This window comes from Somniosus microcephalus, chromosome 4 (genome assembly GCF_052327205.1).
Source record: "Somniosus microcephalus isolate GS21.2 chromosome 4, FLI_Smic_1.0, whole genome shotgun sequence".
Taxonomy (NCBI): domain Eukaryota; kingdom Metazoa; phylum Chordata; class Chondrichthyes; order Squaliformes; family Somniosidae; genus Somniosus; species Somniosus microcephalus.
In genome coordinates this window covers 31,311,637-31,330,856 of record NC_140990.1, presented here as the reverse complement: position 1 = coordinate 31,330,856, position 19,220 = coordinate 31,311,637, and the positions used below count along the sequence as shown (strand labels likewise).

Here is a 19,220-nt window from a genome sequence, read left to right as displayed (position 1 = left end):
AAGAAAAGGGTGTAAAAGAAAAGACAGCCATCCGTGGCTAAGTAAAGAAATTAAGGATAGTATTTGACTAAAAACAAGGGCATATAAGGTAGCCAAATCTAGTGGGAGGATAGAGGATTGGGAAAACTTTAAAAGACAGCAAAAAATAACAAAAAGATTGATTAAGAAAGGGAAGATAGATTATGAAAGTAAATTAGCAAAAAATATAAAAACAGATAGTAAGAGTTTTTATAGTTATATAAAAAGAAAAAGGGTGGCTAAAGTAAATGTTGGTCCCTTAGAGGATGAGACCGGGAAATTAATGGTGGGAAATATGGAGATGGCAAAAACACTGAATGAATATTTTGTATCAGTCTTTACAATAGCGGACACTAAGAATATCCCAACACTGGACAAGCAGGGGGCTATGGGGGGGAGGAGCTAAACACGATCAAAATCACTAAGGAAGTGGTACTCGGTAAAATAATGGGACTCAAGGCGGATAAATCACCTGGACCTGATGGCTTACATCCTAGGGTCTTGAGGAAAGTGGCGGTAGGGATTGTGGATGCATTGGTAATAATATTCCAAAACTCCCTGGACTCAGCAAAGGTCCCGGCAGACTGGAAAACTGCTAATGTAACACCCTTATTTAAAAAGGGCAGTAGACAGAAGGCTGGAAACTATAGACCGGTTAGCCTAACATCTGTGGTAGGTAAAATTTTGGAGTCCATTATTAAGGAGACAGTAACAGGACATTTGGATAATCATAATTTAATAGGACAAAGTCAGCATGGTTTTATGAAGGGGAAGTCATGTTTGACAAATTTGCTGGAGTTCTTTGAGGAAGTAACATATAGGGTGGATAAAGGGGAACCAGTGGACGTAGTGTATTTAGACTTCCAAAAGACATTTGACAAGGTGCCACACAAAGGATTATTGCTTAAGATAAAAAATCACAGGATTGGGGGTAATATTCTGGCATGGATAGAGGATTGGCTATCTAACAGAAGGCAGAGAGTTGGGATAAATGGTTCATTCTCAGACTGGCAATCAGTAACTAGTGGTGTTCTGCAGGGGTCAGTGCTGGGTCCCCAACTCTTTACAATCTATATTAACGATTTGGAGGAGGGGACCGAGTGTAACATATCAAAGTTTGCAGATGATACTAAGATGGGAGGGAAAGTAGTGAGTGAGGAGGACATAAAAAACCTGCAAGGGGACATAGACAGGCTAAGTAAGTGGGCAGAGATTTGGCAGATGGAATACAATACTGGAAAGTGTGAGGTTATGCACTTTGGCAGGAAAAATCGTAGAGCAAGTTATTATCTTAATGGCAAGAAACTGGAAAGTACTGAAGTACAAAGGGATCTGGGGTTCCTGGTGCACGAAACTCAAAAGGTTAGTATGCAGGTGCAGCAAGTGATTAAGAAGGCCAATGGAATGTTGGCTTTCATTGCTAGGGGGATAGAATACAAAAATAGGGAGGTATTGCTTCAGTTGTACAAGGTATTGGTGAGACCGCACCTGGAATACTGCATACAGTTTTGGTGTCCATACTTAAGAAAAGACATACTTGCTCTCGAGTCAGTACAAAGGAGGTTCACTCGGTTAATCCCGGGGATGGACATATGAGGAGAGGTTTAGTAGATTGGGACTCTACTCATTGGAGTTCAGAAGAATGAGAGGCGATCTTATTGAAACATATAAGATTGTGAAGGGTTTGGATCGGGTGGATGCGGGGAAGATGTTCCCGATGATGGGTGAAACTAGAACTAGGGGGCATAGTCTTAGAATAAGGGGCTGCTCTTTCAAAGCTGAGATGAGGAGGAACTACTTCACTCAGAGGGTGGTAGGTCCATGGAATATGCTGCCCCAAAAAGCCGTAGAAGCTACATCATTACATAAATTTCAAACAGAAATAGACAGTTTCCTAGAAGTAAAGGGAATTAAGGGTTACGGGGAGCGGGCAGGAATTTGGACGTGAGTCTAGGTTCGGATCGGACATGGCCCTGTGGGTAGCGGAGCGGGCCCAGGGGCCGTGTAGCCTGATCCTGCTCCTATTTCATGTGTCTAATTCTGTTAGATTCAGGAGATGGTTCTGTGATAGTAGATTGGCGGATAGGATCAGATCAGCCATGATCTTAATGAATGGCGGAGCAGGCTCGAGGGGCCGATTGGCCTACTCCTGCTCCTATTTCTTATGTTCTTATGTTAACTTTCAAACGGTAATTGGACGTGTACTTGAAGAGGACTAGTTTGCAGAGTTCTGGGGATAAAGCTGGGGTTTGGGACTAAATTGGACAGCTCTTTCAAAGAGCCGGCACAGTCACGATGGGCCGAATCACCTCCTTCTGTGCTGTTAGATTCTATGATCAGTGTGAACACGCTGGTGTCTCTTAAGGCTCTTTGAGCTTTTAAAGCTCTTCCCACAGTCAGAACAGTTAAAGGGTCTCTCGTCAGTGTGAACTCGCTGGTGTCCCTTCAGATCCCTGGAGCTTTTAAAGCTCTTCCCACAGTCAGAACACTGAAACGGTCTCTCGTCAGTGTGAACTCGCTGGTGTTCCTTCAGATCCCTGGAGCTTTTAAAGCTCTTCCCACAGTCAGAACACTGAAACGGTCTCTCGTCAGTGTGAACTCGCTGGTGTTCCTTCAGATCCCCGGAGCTTTTAAAGCTCTTCCCACAGTCAGAACATTTAATGGGTCTCTCGTCAGTGTGAACACGCTGGTGTTTCTTCAGCTCCCGGGAGCATTTAAAGCTCTTCCCACAGTCAGAACATTTAAAGGGTCTCTCGTCAGTGTGAACAAGCTGGTGTGTCTGCAGGGTGGATGACACAGTGAATCCCTTCCCACACACGGAGCAGGTGAATGGCCTCTCTCCAGTGTGGAGGAGCCGGTGTTGCTTCAGCTCCCCAGAGCTTTTGAAACTCTTCCCACAGTCAGAACATTTAAAGGGTCTCTCGTCAGTGTGAACAAGCTGGTGTGTCTGCAGGGTGGATGACACAGTGAATCCCTTCCCACACACGGAGCAGGTGAATGGCCTCTCCCCAGTGTGAACTCGCTGGTGTCTCAGCAGGTCGGAGGGCTGAGTGTATCCCTTCCCACACATGGAGCAGGTGAACGGTTTCTCCCCAGTGTGAACTCGCTGGTGTGACAGGAGGTTGGATGACTGAGTGAATCCCTTCCCACATTCGGAGCAGGTGAATGGCCTCTCTCCAGTGTGTGGGTGTTGGTGTCTCTTCAGATTCCCGGAGCTTTTAAAACTCTTCCCACAGTCAGAACAGTTAAAGGGTCTCTCGTTAGTGTGAACTCGCTGGTGTTGCTTAAGCTCCCGGGGGATTTTAAAGCTCTTCCCACAGTTAGGACACTGAAATGGTCTCTCGTCAGTGTGAACAAGCTGGTGTCCCTTTAGCTCCCCGGAGCTTTTAAAGCTCTTCCCACAGTCAGAACAGTTAAATGGTCTCTCATCAGTGTGAACTCGCTGGTGTCCCTTCAGCTCCCCGGAGCTTTTAAAGCTCTTCCCACAGTCAGAACAGTTAAACGGCCTGTCATCAGTGTGAACTCGCTGGTGTGTCTTCAGATCCTGGGGGCTTTTAAAGCTTTTCCCACAGTCAGAACACTGAAATGGTCTCTCGTCAGTGTGAACTCGCTGGTGTGTTTGCAGGTGGGATGAATAAAGAAATCCCTTTCCACACACGGAACAGGTGAACGGACTGCCCCTGGTGCGACTGCGCTGCTGAACTTCCAATGCAGACGGGGAACTGAATCCCTTCCCGCCATCCCCACCTTTACCCGGTTTCTCCCCGGTGTGACGGTGCATGTGTCTCGCCAGGTCAGGCGATCGGCTGAATCCGCGACCACACACCGAACACATGTGCGGTTTGTCATCGCTGCGATCACTGCTTTCTCCTTCCATGTGCAAAGGCCGATGATATTCAGGTCCTGATGAATCGAGCGACTCTGTCAGATGTTGATGTGATGTTTGGTCTGAGCTTCCTGCCTGTAACTGCTCCACTTCTATAACCCTGTAAATTGAGTTCAGAAAACGATCAGAGGCAAACTGTTGTTTAATTTTCCCCTTTCCGACCCTAGGGGCAGTGAAGCTGATTTTCAGGCTCCAGCTGCTGCACAGGTTGGTTGAAAGGATCAGCAGTAATGGCAGCTGTAATACCCACAAGCCCCAGCGCTCCAGAGAGCGCTCTGTTGACTCTGAGTCCCGCGCATGTGCTCATGGCCCCCGCGCTCTCCCTCCTGCTCCACAATCGCCCGTCCCGATCGGTCCACAACGCGCATGCTCAGCACACAAAACCCCGCGGTTGGAACATCGGGCGCGCATGCGAAGCCGCAACATGTGGTACGCGTGCGCGGCTCAGGTGGGGGCGAGTCGGTGTTTCGCCTCAGCCGCCAGGGAGGTGCGCATGTGCAGGACGACCCAACATTCTTCCTGTCAGCAATCACTCCCTCGTTTCTTTAATAAAAACAGAAAAAGCTGGAAATACTCAGCAGGTCAGGCAGCATCTGTGGAGACAGAAACAGAGTTAACGTTTCAGGTCGATGACCTTTCGTCAGAACTGCTTGTTCTTTCATGTCAGCCAGTGGCTCAGTGGGTAGCACTCTCGCCTCCGAGTCAGAAAATTGTGGGTTCAAGTCCCACTCCAGAGACTTGAACACAAAAATCCAGGCTGACACTCTAGTGCAGTACTGAGGGAGAGCTGCACTGTCGGAGGTGCCTTCTTTCGGATGAGACGTTAAACTAAGGCCCTGTCTGCTCTCTCAGGTGGATGTCAACGATCCTATGGCACTATTTTGAATAAGAGCAGGGGAGTTATCCCTGGTGTCTGAGCCAATGTCTTTATCCCTTAAACAACATAACAAAAAACATAGATTATCTGGTCATTATCAGATTGCTGTTTGTGGGAGCTTGCTATGCGCTAATTGGCCACTGCGTTTCCCACATTACAACAGTGACTACACTTCAAAAGTACTTCATTGTCTATAAAGCACTTTCGGACATCTGGTGGTGGTGAAAGGCACTATATAAATGCAAGTCTTTCTTCACTGGTCTCACCAGCGCCGTCTTCTGGCTGATGGTTGATTGACAGCCAAGAGTCCACACAGTGACCCCTCCCGGTCACCAAGGGTAATAACTGCGCATGCCCAGAGACCAACCCCCCCTCCCACACACGGAGCTGCGCCTGCGCACTTGGATCCTGCTGGACGGAGTCAGCGCGGGGCATTCCGCGAAAGGCCTTGGTGTCGGATCTAGAGTCGCGATCGGTGACACAAAGTGAGTTTTCTCCGCTCCGATTGGGTGGAGAATCGTGGGGGGAGGGGTGGATCGGGAGAGAAATAGAAAAACCTGAGAGTCCACGAGGCCCCGGACTGAGCGGCGTCAGTTGGACGGCGCACGTGATCTCCACGGAAACATGTGACCCGGGCCCACAGCCTGATTGACGGGAGCTTCTGACCAATAGGGAGCGAGCGGGGCGGGGCTGGAGGAGCGAGCAGGCGGCGGGTCCTCCAACCAATCGGGGAGCCCGAGGGGCGGGACTAATGCCGGCTGATTGTCTGATCCACAGGGCAGCGAGTTTCTCCAGTCCCTTGTTCAGGGCCCGGGGCCAGGGGAGGCTGTGGGCCTTTATTCCCCTTATTGGACACAAGGCTCTTTGTCTCACAACACACTGGCTCAGGTTTTAATAGAGACTTTTTAAATTCATCAATAAAAGCAGATAAACCTCGTGCTTCTGTGGAACAAACTTTCTAATATTTTATAGAATTATAGAATGGTTACAGCACAGAAGGAGGCCATTCGGCCCGTCGAGCCCGTGCCGGCTCTCTGCAAGATCACTTCAGTTAGTCCCACTCCCCGCCCTTTCCTCGTAACCCTGTAAATTTCTTTACTTCAGGTACTTATCCAATTCCCTTTTGAAAGCCGTGATTGAATCTGCCTCCACCACCCTTTCAGGCAGTGCATTCCAGATCCTAACCACTCGCTGCGTAAAAAAGTTTTTCCTCATGTCGCCTTTGGTTCTTCTGTCAATCCCCTTAAATCTGTGTCCTCTGGTTCTCGACCCTTCCGCCAATGGGAACAGTTTCTCTCTATCTACTCTGTCTGGACCCCTCATGATTTTGAACACCTCTATCAAATCTCCTCTCAACTTTCTCTGCTCTAAGGAGAACAACCCCAGCTTCTCCAGTCTATCCATGTAACTGAAGTCCCTCATCCCTGGAACCATTCTTGTCAATCTTTTCTGCACCCTCTCTAAGGCCTTCACATCCTTCATAAAGTGCGGTGCCCAGAATTGGACACAATACTCCAGTTGAGGCCGAACCAGTGTTTTATAAAGGTTCATCATAACTTCCTTGCTTTTGGACTCTATGCCTCTATTTATAAAGCCCAGGATCCCGGATGCTTTTTTAACCGCTTTCTCAACCTGCCCTGTCAAGGGAGGTGGATTCTGGGGGAGATTAGGTTGTTAGACACTGTCCGCACAATGTAAAAGAGTATTGTTTTAGGAACAAGTATTTCTGTAAAGGCTTTTAATCCAGTTTACATACAGATTTGTTTTAATTCATTCTCGGGATGTGGGCATCGCTCACAAGAGCAGCAAATATTGCCAATCCCCAATTGCCCGTTGAGAAGGGGGTGGTGAGTCGCCTTCTTGAACCGCTGCAGTCCGTGTGGTGAAGGTACTCCCACGATGTTGTTCGGTAAGGAGTTCCAGGATTTTGACCCAGCAACGATGAATATGTCTAAGTCAGGATGGTGTGTGACTTGGAGGGGAACTTGGAGATGATGGTGCTCCCATGCAACAGCTGCCCTTGTCCTTCTAGGTGGTGGAGGTTGTGGGTTTTGGAGGTTCTGTCAAAGTTCTGGTCGAGTTGCAGATGTATAAAGTTCCTTTCCTTCGCCCCCCCTCGCCCTCCCACTCCCACCTCTCTCTCTCTCTCTCCTCCAATAGAGGCCAGAGTCGTGTGTAGGCCCAGACCAGGTGGTGGATTCCCTTCCCTGAAGGGCATCAGTGAACCAGTTGGGTTTTTACGACAATCCGGCAGCTTTCATGGTCACTTTTTCCTAGTGCCGGCCCCACAAATGACCAGATTCATTAAACTCAATTTCACAACCTGCCTCTTTAGTGGGTTCTCTCTCACACTCCTTTTCTCCTCTTTTAAAATCATTTTACAGGATGTTAGGTGAGGATTTGCAGACGGAAAGCTCAAACCAAACATCACGTCAAGATCTGACAGAGTCACTCAATTCATCGGATCTGAATATCACCGGCTTCTGAACATGGAAGCAAAAAGCATCGTTCACAGCGGGGAGAAACCGTACACATGTTCTCTGTGTGGACGAGGCTTCAACCGATCCTCTGGCCTATCGAAACACAAGTGCATTCACACCGGAGAGAGGCCATTCACCTGCTCTGAGTGTGGGAAGGGATTCACTAATTCATCCCACCGACTGATACACCAGCGAGTTCACACTGGGGTGAGGCCGTTCACCTGCTCTGAGTGTGGGAAGGGATTCACTCAGTCATCCAACCTGCTGAGACACCAGCGAGTTCACACTAGAGAGAGTCCGTTCACCTGCTCCATGTGTGGGAAGGGATTCAATCAGTCATCCAACCTACTGAATCACCAGCGAGTTCACTCTGATGAGAGACCTTTTAAATGTTCAGACTGTGGGAAGTGCTATAAAAGTTCTAGGAACCTGACGTGTCATCAACGTGTTCACACTGATGAGAGACCGTTCAGGTGCTCTCACTGCAGGATTGGGTTCAGGCGATCATCTGAACTCACGGTACACCAGCACACTCACACTGGGGAGAGGCCGTTCACCTGCTCCGTGTGTGGGAAGGGATTCACTCAGTCATCCGACCTGCTGAGACACCAGCGAGTTCACACTGGGGAGAGGCCGTTCACCTGCCCTGAGTGTGGGAAGGGATTCAATAATTTATCCGACTTTCTAACACACCAGCGAGTTCACACCGGGGAGAGGTCGTTCACCTGCCCTGAGTGGGAAGGGATTCACTCGTTCATCCACCCTGTTGAGACACCAGCTAGTTCACACTAGGGAGAGGCTGTTCACCTGCTCCGTGTGTGGGAAGGGATTTACTCAGTCATCCACCCTGCTGAGACACCAGCGAGTTCACACTGGGGAGAGGCTGTTCACCTGCTCCGTGTGTGGGAAGGAATTCACTCATTCATCCCACCTGCTGAAACACCAGCGAATTCACAAGTCACTGCAGGGGTTGGATTCTGTTGTTATTGCTGCTGTTAATCACATCCAGGACTGAACCATGTTCATTCTGACAGTTGGGATTTGTTTCTGCTGATGTTAATAACCCCTATAACTTTGCTGGAGTTTAATATTCTGGATAGATGTCAAATAAATCAGCTTTGTGTTAAACACATTGCTGTAGATTTTTGTCACCAAACTGGGGGACGGATCGTACGGGGGGAACAGAACTTCAGCCTGGACACAGTCCTTCAGGGCCACAGAGAGGGGCAAACGGCACTTTGGCCTTTCTTGAGGTGTGTATGAAATGTGTCCCAGCCGCTCTCGGCCGTGGTTCAGAGCTCCCAGGCCCGGGGTAGAAGGCTCCTCTAGAAATGAGCCCCAGTCCATTATTTGCTTCTTTTATGGCCTCATTAACCTGCTTCGCTACTTTTAGCGATTTGTGTATCTGGACCCTGAGATCCCTTTGCTCCTCTACCCCATTTAAACTCTTATTTTCCAAGTAGTGTGTGGCCTCCTTATTCTTCCTACCAAAACACACCACCTCACACTTAGCTATATTGAAATTTATTTGCCAATTGCATGCCCTTTCTGCAAATTTATTAATGTCTTGCATTTTGTCGCAGTCTTCCTCAGTATTAACTCTACCTCCCAATTTGGTGTCATCGACAAATTTTGAAATTGTACCTCTGATTCCCGAGTCCAAATCGTTTATGTAAATGGTGAAAAACAGTGGTCCCAGCGCCGATCCCTGTGGAACACCACTTCCCACCTTTTGCCAGTCTGAGTAGCTACTCCCAACCCCTACTCTCTGTTTTCTGTTTTGTAACCAGCTTGCGATCTATAACAGTTTGTAAGATCGACAAGATGACCCAGGTCAGGCCGTGTGGAGTGAAGGGCCCGGCAGCAGAATGGATTGAAAGATGGCTACAAAACCAAACAATTGACAAAAAGGGAGAAAATAGAATGAGTTTAAATTAGCAAGAAATATAAAAACAGACTGTAAGAGCTTCTAGTATGTAAAAAGAACGAGAGTAGCTAAAGCAAGTGTTGGTCCATTAGAGGCTGAGACAGGAGAAATGATATTGGGGAACAAGGAAATGGCAGAGACTTTAAACACCTTTTTGTATCTGTCTTCACAGTAGAAGACACAAAAAGTATACCAAAAATAGTGGGGAACCAAGGGGTTACTGAGAGCGAGGAACTTAAAATAATTAATATCAGTAGAGAAAAAAGTACTTGAGGAACTAATGGGACTAAAAGCCAACAAATCCCCTGGACCTGACGGCCTACATCCTAGGGTTCAAAAAGGAGGCCGCGGAGATAGTGAATTCATTGGTTTTGATCTTCCAAAATTCCTAGATTCAGGAATGGTCCCAGCAGATTGGAAGGTAGTAAATGTAACCCCGCTATTCAAGAAAGGAGGGAGAGAAAACAGGGAACTACAGGCCAGTTAGCCTGACATCAGTTGTCGGGAAAATGCTGGAACTCATTATTAAGGAAGTGGTATTAGGGTACTTAGAAAATCATAATATGGTTAGGCAGAGTCAACATGGTTTTATGAAAGGTAAATTGTGTTTGACAAATTTAATAGAGTTTTTTGAGGATGTAACTAGCAGGGTAGATAAAGGGGAACCAGTGGATGTAGTATATTTGGATTTCTGCATGGCACCGATAAGGTGCCGCATAAGAGGTTGTTAAGCAAGATTAGGGCTCATGGGGTTGGAGGTAATGTATTTGCATGGATAAAGGATTGGTTAACAGATGGAAAAGAGAGTTGGGATAAATGGGTCATTTTCAGATTGGCAGGCTGTAACTAGTGGGGCGCTGTAAGGGTCAGTGCCTCAGCTATTTACAATTTATATTAATGACTTAGATGAAGTGACTGATTGCAATGTTTCCAATGCAAGTTTGCTGATGATACAAAGCTAGGCGGGACAATAAGCTGTGAGGAGAATACAAAGACTCTGCAAAGGGATATGTACAGGTTAAGTGAATGGGCAAAAAGGTGGCAGATTGAGTATAATGTGGGGAAATGTGAGGTTATTCACTTTGGTAAGACGAACAAAAAAAACAGAATATTTTTTAAATGGTGGTAAACTATTAAATGTTGGTGTCCAGAGAAATTTAGGTGTCCTCGTACAAGAAACACAGAAAGCTAGCATGCAGGTACAGCAAGCAATGAGGAAGGCAAATGGCATGTTGGCCTTTATTGCAAGGGGGTTGGAGTATAAGAGTAAGGAAGTCTTGCTACAATTGTACAGGGCCTTGGTGAGACCACACCTGGAGTACTGTGCACAGTTTTGGTCTCCTTATCTAAGGAAGGATATACTTGCCTTGGAGGCGGTGCAACGAAGGTTCACTAGATTGATTCCTGTGATGAGAGGGCTGTCCTATGATGAGAGATTGAGTAGATTGGGCCGATACTCTCTGGAGTTTAGGAGAATGAGAGGTGATCTCATTGAAACATACAAGATTCTGAGGGGGATTGACAGGGTAGATGCTGAGAGGTTGTTTCCCCTGGCTGCAGAGTCTAGAACTTGGGGCCATAGTCTCAGGATAAGAGGTTTGGCCTTTTAAGATGGAGATCAGGAGAAATGTCTTCACTCAGAGGGTTGTAAATCTTTGGAATTCTCTGCCCCAAAGTGCTGTGGATGGTCAGTCATTGAGTATATTCAAGGCTGAGATGGTTCGATATTTGGACTCCAGAGGAATCAAGGGATATGGAGATAGGGCAGGAAAGTGGAGATGAGGTAGAAGATCAGCCATGATCTTATTGAATGGTGGAGCAGGCTCGAGGGGCCGTATGGCCCACTCCTGCTCCTGATTCTTATGTTCTTATGTAAAACAGAAATCAGAGGGTTGGAGTTAAGGGAAGTTTGTTGCCATCTTTCCATCCATTCTGCTGCCTGGCCCTTGACTCCACTTGGCCTGACCGTGATCACCCTGTAGACCGTACATATTACAGACACAGTGCACCAGTGGTGGAGGGGGTGGATATCGAGTCCTGTGGCAGGGGCTCTGCCGGATTTTTCCGTCCCGTGTGTTTTGAGGCATCGCTAGTTGCATTTTTCACCTCTTTCCACCTTTTAAAAAAAACATTTTTGCCAGTTTATTAAAGCCATTAAAAACTTCCCAGATAAGTCACACAAAAAAATGAGGCCTTGTATGTTTCCGTCAGAATGACAGGCTTGAACTCGAGTTAGAAATCACAGTTAGAAAACATTCAGCAATTAAACCAGACTGAGCAGGGCCCGAGGTGTGAGTTAGGAATGGAAAAGTGGAGGCCAGCGTCCTTTGCACCAGGGCTGAGGACCCAGGCACTCAGGTTTCTGTATAATTTATTTATTCATTTTGTTAAATGCCCAATATTGCAGGGCAGTGTCCTAGGCCCACCCATCTTCAGCTACTTCATCAATGATCTTCCCTCCATCATAAGGTCAGAAGTGGGGTTGTTTGCTGATGACTGCACAGTGTTCAGTTCCATTCGCAACTCCTCAGATAATGAAGCAGTCCATGCCCACATGCAGCAAGACCCGGATGACATTCAGGCTTGGGCTAACAAGTGGCAGGTAACATTCACGTCACAGAAGTGCCAGGCAATGACTATCTCCAACAAGCGAGAGTCTAACCACCGCCCCTTGACATTCAATGGCATTACCATCGCCGAATCCCCGACCATCAACATCCTGGGGGTCACCATTGACCAGAAACTTAACTGGACCAGCCACATAAATACTGTGGCTATAAGAGCTGGTCCAAGGCTGGGTATTCTGTGACGAGTGTCTCACCTCCTGACTCCCCAAAGCCTTTCCACCATCTACAAGGCACAAGGAAGGAGTGTGATGGAAATACTCTCCACTTGTCTGGATGAGTGCAGCTCCAACAACACTCAAGGAGCTTGACACCATCCAGGACAAAGCAGCCTACTTGATTGGCACCCTATCCACCATCTTAAACATTCACTCCCTCCACCACCGGCGTACCGTGGCTGCAGTGTGTACCTTCTACAAGATGCACTGCGGCAACTCACCAAGGCTTCTTCGGCAGCACCTCCAAAACCCACGATCTCTACCACCTGAAGGACAAAGGCAGCAGGTGCAGGGGAACACCACCGCCTCCAGGTTCCCCTCCAAGTCACACACCATCCTTCATCGTCGCTGGGTCAAAATCCTGGAACTCCCTCCCTAACAGCACTGTGGGAGTACCTTCACCACACGGACTGCAGCGGTTCAAGAAGGTGGCTCACCACCACCTTCTCAAGGGCAATTAGGGATGGGTAATAAATGCTGGCCTTGCCAGTGACGCCCACATCCCATGAACGAATCTAAAAGAAAATCTCAACCGGCCTGGCGGGTCATCTTGCTGTCCGGCGGAGGCGAGGTTCCCCAATGGAGGGCTCTCTACGCGGGGGTCCTTCCCTGCACCATTGGGGATCTGGGGTGGAGACTGTTGTAATGAACTGTCGTGTGCAACAGTTTTTAAGCTCCTTTCCAGACTTAAAAGGCCAGATGCGGTTTCTGTGGCCTAGAGGAGTCCACGGGCTGTGTATATATTCAGTGAGAGAGGTTCCAGCCCCTGTATAGTTACCTGAAGGGGCTGCTCCTCAACTCTTGGTTACACTTTAGCCTCACACTTCTAATCTTTGCCCGCCCGGTGCGGAGGGGGGTGGGTAAGTCAGAGGATCTTCTCCTGGACCTGCTCTTGGGCCTGGCGAAAACAGCAATTTGTAGGCCCAGGATGGGTGGGGCCCATGGCGGGGGGGGGGTCACTCTGGCTGCCTGCCTCTCTCCCGTGGTCTTGTCCCTGCCCGGGTGGCCCTGGAGAGGGAGCAGGCGGTGTCCACCGGTTCACTTGATACCTTCCTCGACCAGTGGGCACCTCAGGTTAAAGAGGCGATAATCGATCCTCACAATCAGATTATGATTGAATTATTATTTGTGAGTGTCGCTGTATTGTACACAGTTATTATTCATAGAATAGATTCATAGAAACTTACAGCACAGAAGGAGGCCATTCGGCCCGTCGTGCCTGTGCCGGCTCTTTGAAAGAGTCGTCGTGTTTAGTCCCACATCCTCACTTTTTGTCCGTAACCCTGTCAGTTGCTCCAGTTCCCGTCCAACTCTGCTTTACAATTATTAACGGAATCAGCTTCAACCATCTTTTCAGGTCGAGCGTTCCAGATCCCCACAACTCTCTGAGTGGAAACATTTCTCCTCATCTCTCCTCTAGATCCTTTGACAATATTTTTGAATCTTTGACCTCTAGTTACTGACCCACTCACCAGAGGGAATGTTTCTTTCCCTAATTATTCTGTCAAAATCTCTCACCATCTTGAAAACCTCTATTAAATCACCTCTGAACCTTCTCTGTACCAAGGAGGACAGTCCTAACTTTTCCAACCTCTCCTCATAACTGAAGTCCCTCATCCCGGGTAACATCCTGGTAAACCTCCTCTGGGCCCTTTCTAAGGCCTTTACACCTTTCCTCAAGTGAGGGGCCCAGAATTGTCCACAACACTCCAGCTGAGGCCTAACCTGTGATTTATGAAGTTCCAGCATCATCTCTTTGTTTTTATATTCTATTCCTCTGTTTATAAACCCAAGTAACCGGTTATTGTTTGTTTAATGTCTGTGGGGCACTGGGGCACTTGTCTTAATGGGTTTTGCTCCCATCTGGTGTCACTGGGGCAACTTAGAGTCACCCCTACAGGTGGTGAGAAATGGCCCAATCTCAATCGGACGACAAATAAATTAATTTTCTCTTCACCAATTCAGGGTTTCAATTCTTTACCCAGAATTCGCGACGCGGTAGAATCAGCCCCATCAATGACAACCCAATCCTTGTGCACCGGCTCATCACTGGACTGTGCTCTGAGCATATGCAGTGCGAGTGGTGGAGACGGACTGAGGTGAGTGTCCTCCTTGGAGGGGAACCAGGTAAAGAGGGCGAGTGTCCTCCTTGGAGGGAAACCAGGTAAAGCGGGTGAGTGTCCTCCTTGGAGGGGAACCAGGTAAAGAGGGCGAGTGTCCTCCTTGGAGGGGAACCAGGCAATGAGGGCGAGTGTCCTCCTTGGAGGGGAACCAGGCAAAGAGGGCGAGTGTCCTCCTTGGAGGGGAACCAGGCAATGAGGGCGAGTGTCTTCCTTGGAGGGGAACCAGGTAAAGAGGGCGAGTGTCTTCCTTGGAGGGGAACCAGGCAATGAGGGCGAGTGTCTTCCTTGGAGGGGAACCAGGTAAAGAGGGCGAGTGTCTTCCTTGGAGGGGAACCAGGCAACGAGGGCGAGTGTCCTCCTTGGAGGGGAACCAGGCAAAGAGGGCGAGTGTCCTCCTTGGAGGGGAACCAGGTAAAGAGGGCGAGTGTCCTCCTTGGAGGGGAACCAGGTAAAGAGGGCGAGTGTCCTCCTTGGAGGGGAACCAGGTAAAGAGGGCGAGTGTCCTCCTTGGAGGGGAACCAGGTAAAGAGGGCGAGTGTCCTCCTTGGAGGGGAACCAGCTAAAGAGGGCGAGTGTCCTCCTTGGAGGGAAACCTACCCTCAAAAAAGTGAAATATCTTGGAGTAGGGAATTGGAGGAGGATGAGCGTTGTGGCACAGAGCTGGAGAATCTACTTAACGGAGTGGCTTGCTAAACAGAGTGGTAAGGGGAATTTGGTGAGAATGGGAATTGGATGCTGAGGGGGAAGGAGGTGCTCAGTAATTTAAACCATGGAGCAACAGTAAATAATAAATAATCACACCGGAGGACACAGAAAAAAGTGATGTTATAATCAACACACATCAGAGCAAATTAACATAAGTATATCGGTAAGAATATCAATATCCCTTTGTGTGTTTAGCCTTTTTAGTGGTTAGTGGTTAAGCTTGACTTAGTAAGGATTTATTAGTGCAAGTAAGTGTACTCCTTTTCATGCACACTTAAACAAATAAACTGTAACTAATAAAACTTTAAAATGAAACTTAACAAATTAAATTAAAATGTGGTTGTCGGTGGTGATGATGCACTCCAGTCCCCGCGATGCCCACCGGTCTCGGAAGGCCTCGAGTGTGCCGGCGGACACCGCGTGCTCCATCTCCAGGGCCACCCGGGCGTGAATGTGGCCGCGGTGCAAGTAAGTGTAAGTCAAAGGAAACAATGTAAGTGATTCAATTCTAACTACTTTTAAAGGTGCTCATAACTGATAAATAGCAAAGTAATTGATCACAGTTCAAGAAATAAATTACAGATAACAAAAAATGAATGAATGAATTCATTCATTCATTCATTAATAAAGCCCAGGCAGTGTGTGGGGATTGTAGTATGTGGGAGTTTGTGAACAACGAGACTGTCCCAGACTGCCACATTTGCAGCAAATGTCTCTGCCTCATGACATTCCAGCTCACAGTCAGTGACCTGGAGTCCGAGCTAGAGACACTCCGACATATAAGGGAGGAGCAGGAATTACTGGATAATTTACTCGAGTACAGTCACACACCAGAAGAAAGCACAGGTGCAGGAAGGGGAGAGTGTGACTGTCAGTCAGCCGGGTAAGGGGAATGTAGGAGAAGTAGTGAAGGAAGTCCAGCAGACACTGCTCCTGTCCAACAGGTACAAAGTACTCAATACCTGTGAGGATCAGGAGAAAGACTGGGAAGGACAGCTAGAATGCTGCCCAAGGCACCATGGAACAGGAGGCTGTCCAGGGGGTGGAGGAGCAGAGTGGAAACATTGTAGTATAGGGGATTCTATAATTAGAAGGATAGGTAGTAATCTTTACAGTCAGGATCGAGAGTCCCGAAGGGTGTGTTGCCTTTCTGGTGTCAGGGTAAGGGACATCTCAAAATGGCTGGAAAAGAATCTGGACACCAAATCCAGGGACCACTTACATTGTGACACCAAATCCAGGGACAACTTACATTGTGACACCAAATCCAGGGATCATTTACACTGAGACTATAAATGGAAATCAGAGAGCCTCAGTATGGAGAATGGTCATGATGATGAAACCTGCTTTAATGAGGGTGAAAGGCGGGTATTGGATGAAGATTTGATGGTGGAATCAGATAGTGACACGTTATTTTCAGAAGCCCTTTTCAGGCAGGCTGATGATTGGATGTAACCAGCCCAACACCTGGACCCGCCTGTTCTTGTCCCCAAATCCCAAAGTCTAATGTCCCTGATGTATTTTTCTGTGAGAACTGTCGAGATGTGAAAGAAGGGGAAAAAAATCAGGCTCCAGCCAGAAAGAATGTTCCTTGAATGAACAATTCATGAGGCTGTTCCGTGACTCGTCTGTGTGAGGTTAAAAAACACGAAATGAAAAAGATGCATCCAGTGACACCTGTGTTGTTAATAATGGTTTCGAACCCTAATCACTAATGCCTAAGTCTAACCTCCAATTGACTACCCCCAACCACTAACCCCAATCATAACCAATAACCACTGGCCCCAACCACTAACCCCAATCCTAACCAATAACCACTAGCCCCAAACCACTAACCCCAATCCTAACCAATAACCACTACCCCCAATCCTAACCAATAACCACTGGCCCCAACCACTAACTCCAATCCTAACCAATAGCCACTAGCCCCAACCACTAACCCCAATCCTAACCAATAACCACTAGCCCCAACCACTAACCCCAATCCTAACCAATAACCACTACCCCCAATCCTAACCAATAACCACTGGCCCCAACCACTAACTCCAATCCTAACCAATAGCCACTAGCCCCAACCACTAACTCCAATCCTAACCAATAACCACTAGCCCCAACCACTAACCCCAATTCTAACCAATAACCACTAGCCCCAACCACTAGCCCCAATCCTAACCAATAACCACTAGCCCCAACCACTAACCCCAATCCTAACCAATAACCACTGGCCCCAACCACTAACCCCAATCCTAACCAATAACCACTAGCCCCAACCACTAACCCCAATCCTAACCAATAACCACTAGCCCCAACCACTAACCCCAATCCTAACCAATAACCACTGGCCCCAACCACTAACCCCAATCCTAACCAATAACCACGAGCCCCAACCACTAACCCCAATTCTAACCAATAACCACTAGCCCCAACCACTAGCCCCAATCCTAACCAATAACCACTAGCCCCAACCACTAACCACTAGCCCCAACCACTAATCCCAACCAATAACCACTATCCCCAACCACTAACCCCAATCCTAACCAATAACCACTGGCCCCAACTGTAGTGTATGTGCCTTTAAGAGCCCCAGGTGTGCTGTAATGCCGGTAATTGCCACTCGGGCTATATAAGCCTGTATATTGTGTATATCCGTTAGAACCCCCCCCAGACTTTGCTTAGTAAACACCTATGAACCAACTCCTGTCTTCAGTGTCTTTATCAACACACGGACACTACAGTGGCGACGAAGTGGAAACGGACTTACCTGCAATTCGGCAGCACCTCAAGGACATCGATTCCTCGGGCGTCCAGAAGACTCAAGAAAGTGAGAGAAGCTGTGGTTTCACCAGCTGGCCAAGCTGGTGGCAGGTACTGCGCTAATCCTACCTGGGCGTCAGGCTGGGTCTCCAGCGGCTGGCTCTACAGCTGAGACAGGCAGCGAAATCGGAGGCAAGCAATAACGGACTGGGAGGGAGCACTCGGGAGACGGCCAGCGCGGCAATCAGGTCAGCGTTCAGACCTGGAGAGAAAGTCCGGCGGGAACGAGTCTCCAACTGTAAATAATTTTTTTTTAAAAAGAACGGAAACCGCGGGAAACAGCGTCGTCATCGGCAGCAGTGGCGGAAAAGCGCGGGAAGCGCCATATCTTTGCTGCAAAAAAGAAAGAAAAGCGCGGGAAGCGCCATATCTTTTCTGAAATGCCTAAGTCTGGCAATATTGATGCTTTTGATAGCGAAATAGAAGATTGGACCACATACGTGGAAAGAGTAGAGGTATATTGCACTGCAAATGGAATAGAAGATGAAAAAAAAGCTTCAGTACTGCTGAACCTAATGGGCGCAAAGGCATACGGGCTGTTACGAAATTTAATCACTCCAGCCAAACCAAAGGACAAGAATTTTAAAGAAATTGTTGATACCCTGCAGGAGCACTTAAACCCAACACCGCTGCTGATAGCGGAACGATTCAAATTCTTCAAGAGAAATCAACACAAGAATGAAAGTAACACTGATTACCTAACCGAATTAAGAAAGCTATCAAAGTACTGCCAATTCGGGGCAGGACTATCAGATTATCACAGAAATCACAGAAACCCCACAGTGCAGATAGAGGCCATTTCGGCCCATCGAGCCTGCACTGACACATATCCCACCCGATCCCCGTAACCCCTACACCAACACATGTCCCACCCTATCCCTGTAACCCCACGTATTTAATCCCCCTAACACTAAGGGTCAATTTATCATAGCCAATCAACCTAACCCGCACATCTTTGGACTGTGGGAGGAAACCGGAGCACCCGGAGAAAACCCACGCAAACACGGGAAGAATGTGCAAACTCCACACAGACAGTCGCCCGAGGCCGGATTCGAACCCGGGTCTCTGGCGCTGTGAGGCAACAGTGCTAACCACTATGCCACCGTGCTGCCCTTATCTTCGAGACAAATTCGTTTGCGGTCTCTTAAGTGAAGGAACACAAAAAAGGCTGCTTTCTGAAAAAGATTTAACATTGGACAAAGCTTTCAGTATGGCTGTATCATATGAAGCAGCAGCAAGAGGAGCTGCAGAGATACAACAAAAGACACAGGACTTCGGCACCCATGAAATGACACAGGGTTTCGAAAGATGTTATCGCTGCGGCATATCCACCCATAACCAGAGGGACTGCTGGTTCAAAGACAAAGCATGCAGGCAATGCGGAAAGATTGGACACATTGCACGGGTATGCCGATCTGGACAAAATAAATCCACAGACAGAAAAAAAAAATCAATAAAGGAAAGTACAGGAAGGTACAAATGATGACTGACAGTAGCTCCGAAGACCAGAAGAGCGATAGCGACTCCGAAAACAAGAGACTAAGCTGT

The 19,220-nt window shown here is 47.9% G+C and overlaps 2 pseudogenes; one reads left to right on the top strand and one right to left on the bottom strand.

Annotated features, from left to right (window-relative positions):
- LOC147118548 (uncharacterized) overlaps positions 1–19,220 on the bottom strand; it is a 129,172-nt pseudogene that overhangs the window by 57,183 nt on the left and 52,769 nt on the right.
- LOC147118550 (uncharacterized) lies at positions 7,271–11,608 on the top strand (annotated as a pseudogene).